Here is a 7770-nt window from a genome sequence, read left to right as displayed (position 1 = left end):
ACAAGAGCATATGGACACAATCTGATACTGCAGTCCTTATTCAGGCAAAATCCCATTGCAAAGAAGACTCCATTTCTGTTTTATCCCTTGCCATGAGGCAGAGGCACCGTGGAACCAGTTATATCTTAATGAACCCACTGCTGTCAGGGAAGGTTCTGAAAGAACATTCAATAGGGCCAGAACCCTAAACGGAATTATTTTCAGGCAAGGTAAATTCCATTTAACCTTTGCATAAAGAAAAACAAATGTCTTCTCTAAAGCAATTTAAATAAGCATTTTGAGATCTTTCCACTATGTAGGAGTAGGGCTGTGAGTGCAGGCAGGGCTATTAGTAGTCAGAAAGATGCAGACCCCATTTTCCCTCTTTTGTTTTTTGCTGTTAAGTTACTATTATCCTCCATTCCATGTAATAATGGGCTTAACATCAAGTGAAACTGGAAATGGAAAGAACAGTGAAAGATGACAGACTTGAAGGGATTTTATTGGGACTATGGGTTACTCCTAAGGTCAGAATCAGTAAGTATAATTAGATTCCTGGCCTTTGCAACAAATGTAAAGCAACTGCGAGATTTCTTTTGTGTGCTTGTAATTAAACATGCACTTTTACTGCCCTCTGCAGTATTGTGAAGTTACTTTGATTCCAACACATGAAAGCTTATTGAAAGACCAGATGCAGATACAAGTGCTCCATTTCTGTAGTACATTCATATTTCTGAAAACAAAAAACATTTTTCAAAATAAATGGAATAGCCCTTTTTTTACAGGACACAAAAGGGGACTGTGTTTCTACTAATAATGAGTGGTTTTTCAGTACCTCTCAGAAATTCATTTCCATACAGACTCCAGCACATAGAAAACTCCCAACACATACAACTGAACCTCAATTAACCCAGAGAGAAAGCTCACATTTTTTGGCTTAAAGCTAAGCTGCATCTTGAGCATCAGAGTGAGACATATTTGGATAAATTAGCTACCTATTGTATTTAAACATGATTCAAGTGACACAAACGAAAGGTTCAAAGAATGAACCCAGCATTAGTAATGCTTGATCCAAATATATCATGGTGGGCAGAAATGACAGATGCTATATCTGGATTATTTAAATACAATTCATGTTTAGATACCACGATGATTAAATACTGGATGGATTAGACAGGGGCGTCTCACCAACACTACTAGCTTCCCCATCCAGTTATCATTTATACTGCACCCAAAGTATCCTTCTGTCCTTCCCTGCTCCAAAAGCTTACCATGTCTCACCCACAACTGGTATTGAGGTTTTGGTTTGTTTCTCCCCGCCCCCATCTATGTTTATCTCACGCTGAGTTCAGAGGCAAAGACTTAAGACTCATTAATTCATGCTGAGAATTTCAGAACAAAAGTGCATAGATATAACATAAAAAGAAAACCAAACAAAAGGGGCCTTTCAGTAAATATAGACATCCATCAGAAAAGCTCTCTCTAGACTAGGAATTGCATGTTTTTATAAGTACTTTGATAAAATATATTGGCACTTCCCAAAAGGACACACAGACATCTGGTTCAAGCATAATTAGCTCAAGACTCGCCTCTTTATGCCAATCAATATCTTCTATTCATACTAGCATCGTGGCAAAGTAGGTATTCGTGCTGATTCTTGAGCAGGTAAAATCCTTTTTACTAAGTATTTGTATAAGATGAACTCTGTTGGTTGAATAGATATATTTTGATTTGGTAAACAGATTAATTGAACAGAGATATTGTTTCTGATTAATTTTCTATTGTGTTCTGTCATAATAGGTCTTAAATTGAGCATAGGTCCTGGAAACCCTCTACACAGAAGTAATTTTCACCCAAAATAGCTACTTGTTGTTGAGTGTAAGGATATTAAGAAGAGTACTCTATTACTGCACATTCACCTAAATAGGTTTAATTATACCATGTTTATCCACCAGAGGGCTTTCCTGATTGAACCGCAAGGAGCAGCTTGCAGGTCTGAAAATCTGAAGCCCAGTTTCAATTGCAAAGTGTTTAAATATTCCTTTAGTCTCAAGCATAAAAAAAACCAACCTCTTTCTCCCAAACGGGTTGTGATCAGTATTTGTCTTAACTAAATGAACCATCATAACAAATGTTTTTTAAGTGGCACAGTAGTTGTAAACCAGGAAAGTTACATTCAAGAAAGCAAGCCAGTTCTTTTGAAAATATAGGGGAGGATGGTGTAGATTATATCTGGAACACAACTGCCTAATTACAAACTTATGATCAGAAGCACACACTGATTTCAGGTGGCTTCATTTTTGGGTATCCAATTTGGAACACAGTGGTTCTGAATTTCAGAAGTACTGAGCACCTTCAGCTTTGATTGACCTCAGTGGATGTTCTGGGTGCTCAGCACCTAAGGAAATTGAGCTCAAAGCGTCTCAAGCTGAGCACACAGAAACAGAGCCACATGATATCAAGAGCCAATTTTGAAAGCGTTGGCCTTAGACCACAGACAACCAATGCAGCAGATTTCAGAGTAGCAGCAGTGTTAGTCTGTATTTGCAAAAAAGAAAAGGAGGATTTGTGGCACCTTAGAGACTAACCAATTTATTTGAGCATAAGCTTTCGTGAGCAACAGCATCCGATGAAGTGAGCTGTAGCTCACGAAAGCTTATGCTCAAATAAATTGGTTAGTCTCTAAGGTGCCACAAGTCCTCCTTTTCTTCAATGCAGCAGAGAGGTTACTTTGCAGTAACGAGCTGAGTTTATTGCCTCCACACAGCTACCCTACTGAGAACATGCCTTGCTGCCCAAGCTCAGAATTGTCTCCAAAGCAGCAACTATTACAGCCACATGTTCGCTTCCCTTTAGCCCTACTTGGGCACTGGCCAGCAAGACTGTAAATGGGGCTGCAGGCAGTTAACTAGGACCATTCCAGATCTCATTGTGGTTGTTGGGCATGTGCTTCCCCATCAAGGCAGATCCCAAAGGCAAAGAATAAAGTGTGGAAACATAAGATTAGTGCAGATGAATTAGTTGATCATCTAAGATCCTTCCACCTCAGCACCACTCTTGCAAGCAGTGAATTATACCTCCCAATATCCCAGTAAGGTAGCTATTATTCCCATTTTGCCAAAGGGTAAATGCATTGCTACACGCTTTATTATGCAAAATGGCACAAAGATTAAGAAAACAGCCTGGTTACTGACCTTACAGTAACTATAATTACCAGACATGCTTTGCCTACATGCATTAGATTCTTTGGGCCATCAGTGTCCATTGGGGACATACCAGCACCCTAGATATATTTGTGCCACCCCACCCAAGAGTAGGCCCAACCATCCCTCAGTTCTTTCATCAATACAGAATCCCAGAGAGGTAGGGCTCAGTAACAGCTGGGTCGAAGGGGCATGTGTGGAATCCATCCGGACAACCCATCTCAAAGAACCCCAAATTCTATAAGGTCCGTAACCGATCATCCTCAACTATTCCCCTTACAAGATCCCATTCTTGGTGACTAATAAGCAGTTACCTTTGTTTGGGAGGTGGGTGCTGAGTCTTACTTAAACAAGTTTCAGAGTAGCAGCCGTGTTAGTCTGTATTTGCAAAAAGAAAAGGAGTACTAGTGGCACCTTAGAGACTAACAAATTTATCTGAGCCTAAGCTTTCATGAGCTACAGCGAAGTGAGCTGTAGCTCATGAAAGCTTATGCTCAAATAAATTTGTTAGTCTCTAAGGTGCCACAAGTGCTCTTTTACTTAAACAAGGGTTGTAGGACAGCTCTATCAAAATGGGCATCCAATCTGGTTGCCTCCACTGAATAGTGTCTTGTAAAGACATGAACCAAACTCCATGTGGCTCCCCTACAGATTTCAGAAACAAGGACATTCTTCAAAAAGGCAGCTGAGGTTGTTTGAGCTCTAGTTGCATGAGCTCTGACATGGCTCAGTGGACCTAACCTGGCTAACTTGTAACATGCTGTTATACAGTTGGAAACCCATTCTGATAGACAATTCTCACAGAGGTTGACCCATAAGCTCCCCAAACGTCATGAATTGTCCAGGTGTGTTCCTGAATGATTGTCCTGTTAAGGAAATAGGATAATGTTTTTACTACATCAAGAACATGTGGTTTATCTTCTGTGGCAGAGAGTGAGGTTTGGGGGAAGAAAACTGGAGATGAATGAATTGGTTCACATGGAATTCAGCAACAACCTTGGGTAGGAACTTAGGATGAGCACTGATAGTAGCCCTGTTCTTACAAAATACTTATAAGGCAAACCCCGCACTGAGGGCCTGAATCTCCTTTGTCCAAGCTGAGATAATAGCTATTAAAAAAAAAAAAAGCCACCTTCAACAGTAGGTGGTACAGGTAGGGCTTCAGTTTTTCAGGGTTTATTAATTTCATTTGTTTTCAGCAATTTTGAGTTTTATGTAGATGTCCAAAAATCAGTTTTCAGGGCGCTTTGTAGATACTGTAATGAAAAACATACATTACTCCTTATAGTGTATATGCCCATGAGTAATCTTTGTAATGTTCTCTAGTGTGCTTTAATGTAGTGCTCGTTAAAAAGATCTGTTAAAGCTCACTACAGGACTTTTAGTGAACACCAGCAGGATCTAGAAGGACTAATTAACATGCAAGGTTAAAGTGCTTTAGAAATCATATCCTTGTAGCCTGCATTACTGATCAGTGTAGGCAAGCCCTTAGATCAGAGGTGGGCAAACTTTTTGGCCCGAGGGCCACATCGGGGTTGCAAAACTGTATGGAGGGCTGGGTAGGGAAGGCTGTGTCTCCCCAAACAGCCTGGCTCCTGCCCCGATTGCCCCCCTCAGAACTCCCGACCCATCCAAACCCCCCTGCTCCCTGTCCCATGACCGCCCCCTCCCAGGACCCCCCCGCAACTCCACCCCCTATCCAACTGCCCTTGCTCCCTGTCCCTGGACTGCCCTGCTCTGCCCCATCCACCCCCTGCTCCCTGACAGGCCCCCCAGGACTCCCACACCTATCCAACCCCCTGTGCTCCCCATCCCCTGACCGTCCCCACCCAAACCTCCGCCCCATCCAACTGCTCCCTGTCCCCTGACTGCCCCCAGGGACCTCCTGCCCCTTATCCAACACCCCTGCTCCCTGCCCCCTTACTGGGCCACTCAGAGCAGCAGGACTGGCTTATTGGAAAGCCTGGGAGGTGGGCGGGCACAAGCTGTGCTGCCCATGTAGTGGTGTGGCTACGGGGAAGGGGGGACAGTAGGGGAGGGGCTGGGGCCTAGCCTCCCCAGCTGGGAGCTCAAGGGCCGGGCAGGACAGGCCTGCGGGCCATAGTTTGCCCACCTCTGCCTTAGATACAAGTAATTATTTCCAGTGTTCTAATGGTGTTTAGTGGCTAAATACCAATTTTTTTAACTGGGGGTGTTTCACTCGTGTTTATCAATTAAAACAAAAAATCAGAAGCCCTACCTCTAGGGAAGCGGTTGCTGAAAGGCTCAGAGGGGGAACCCATCAACCCTGTTAATACTATATTGAGGTCCCCAGAGGAAGAGGGCTCCTGAACTGTGGGGAAAACATGAGTTAGGTCCTTAAAGAACCTAGTCACAGTAGAGAGAGAAAATACAGTGTAGCCCTGGCTACAAGGGTGATATGCAAGTACTGCTTCTAGATGGACCCTTGTGGAGACTTTCTTAATTTGGAGCAGAATGTTCTGAACGTCAGCTGAAGAGCTTCTTTCAGTGGACATCAGCCAGGCAGTCAGATGTAGCGATCCGACTGCTGTTCTAAGAGATCATGTCTGGCAGAGCAGGTAAGGTTGAGCAGGGTAGTGTTGAAAGGTTCACTGGATCAGAATACCAGAACTGGTTAGCCATACTGGGCCTATCACGATCACCAGCCTGCCTTCTCAGGAGCCCTGGCATTATGGCGATCAGTAGGAAAGGATACCTCAAACAGTGATCGTGAGATGGTTGATTTCAGGATCCTGACAAAAGGAAGAAAGGAAAGCAACAGAATACTGACCCTGGACTTCAGAAAAGCAAACTGACTCCCTCAGGGAACTGATGAGCAGGATCCCCTGGGAGGCTAATATGAGGAGGAAAGGAGTCCAGGAGAGCTAGTTGTATTTTAAAGAAGTCTTATTGAGGGTGCAGGAACAAACCAGACCACGGTGCAGAAAGAATAGCAAATACGGCAGGCAACTAGCTTGGCTTAACAGAGAAATCTTCAGGGAGCTTAAACACAAAAAGGAAGCTTACAAGAAGTGGAAACTTGGATAGATGCCTAGGGAGGAGTATAAAAATATTGCTTGAGGATGCAGGGGTGTAAACAGGAAGGCCACAGCACAATTGGTGTTGCAGCTAGCAAGGGTAACAAGAAGGGTTTCTACAGGTATGTTAGCAACAAGGTGGTGGTTAGGGACAGTGTGGGACCCTTACTGAATGGGGGAGGAAATCTAGTGACAGATTGTGGAAAAAGATGAAGTACTCAATGCTTTTTTTTGCCTTGGTCTTCGGAGACAAGGTCAGCTCCCAGACTGCTGCACTGGGCAGCACAGTATGTGGAAAAGGTGAGCAGCCCTCAGAGTGAAAGAACAGGTTAAGGACTATTTAGAAAAGCTGGACCTGCACAAGTCCATGGGGCCAGATGCAATCCATCTGTGGGTGCTGAGGGAGTTGGCTGATGTAATTGTAGAGCCAGTGGCCATTATCTTTGAAAGCTCATGGCGATCAGGGGAGGTCCCGGATGATTAGAAAAGGGCAAATATAGTGTCCATCTTTTTAAAAAAAATTAAAAAAAGGAAGGAGAATCCAGGTCTCTTCCAACCCTAATCTTCTGTAAGTCCCAATGTCCAGCAGGTGAGAAAGGCAGCTGACAGTAAGGTTGGCCTAGACCCATTTACCTAGAACAAAACACTTGATATTTCTTATTCTAGTCTGCAGCAAACTGCTCTAGATTTAGGAATCCCCCTTGTGAAAGACTTTCTGTAGTAAGTCTTTGACAGGTTTCAGAGTTACATGTTAGTCTGTATCCGCAAAAGGAACAGGAGGACTTGTGGCACCTTAATAAATTTGTTAGTTTCTAGAGCATAAGCTGTCATGAGCTACAGCTCACTTCATTGGATGACTATCTGGGATAGTCTGAGGACTGTCTACTGACATGAGCTGCTTTCTGAACACCTGGGAGATACAGGGCCATTGGCGTGATCTGTGATGAATATACCAAGTCCAGAGCAAAATGTCCTGCCAGCCTGACCTGGCTCCCTCTTACCTGTGGACATAATGCACAGCTGTGGCATTGTCTGTCAGCACTTGGATTGTGTATCCCTGGGAGTAGAGGCAGGAATGCTTTGCATTCTAGGTAGATGACTGAGTTCCAAGCATTTATATGCAATGACCTTCCTGAGGGGAATATAGGCCATATTTTTGAAGGTGACCTAGATGAGCTCCCCCCATCCCTGAATCTATCACCAGTGTCTTATTAGGTAGAGTTGTAGAGAGGGGTACTCCACTTCACAACTGAAGTGGGTTTTTTCCACCATTTTAATGAGGACTTCTGACAGAACCATGACTAATGTCCATGCAGTTCCTCTCAGACCCATTGGTCCATAATAATGCTAGTAAGTGTTTGGGGGGGGTGGGGAGAATAGTTGCTAAAAAGTGGGTGGTGGGGTGTGGGGGGACACTGGTAGAAACTCTGCCAAGCTGTGGCATGAAACCTGTGGCATGAGAGGAAGATAATAAGGGCACCATAGCTGAGGCAGCAGTGGGTTGCCTGCTTTTTCTTCAGTGGCTCCAGTGACCTCTGTTTACAACAGTA

The sequence above is a fragment of the Natator depressus genome, chromosome 4, assembly GCF_965152275.1.
Source record: "Natator depressus isolate rNatDep1 chromosome 4, rNatDep2.hap1, whole genome shotgun sequence".
Classification (NCBI taxonomy): Eukaryota; Metazoa; Chordata; order Testudines; family Cheloniidae; genus Natator; species Natator depressus.
This window is presented reverse-complemented; position numbering follows the sequence as displayed.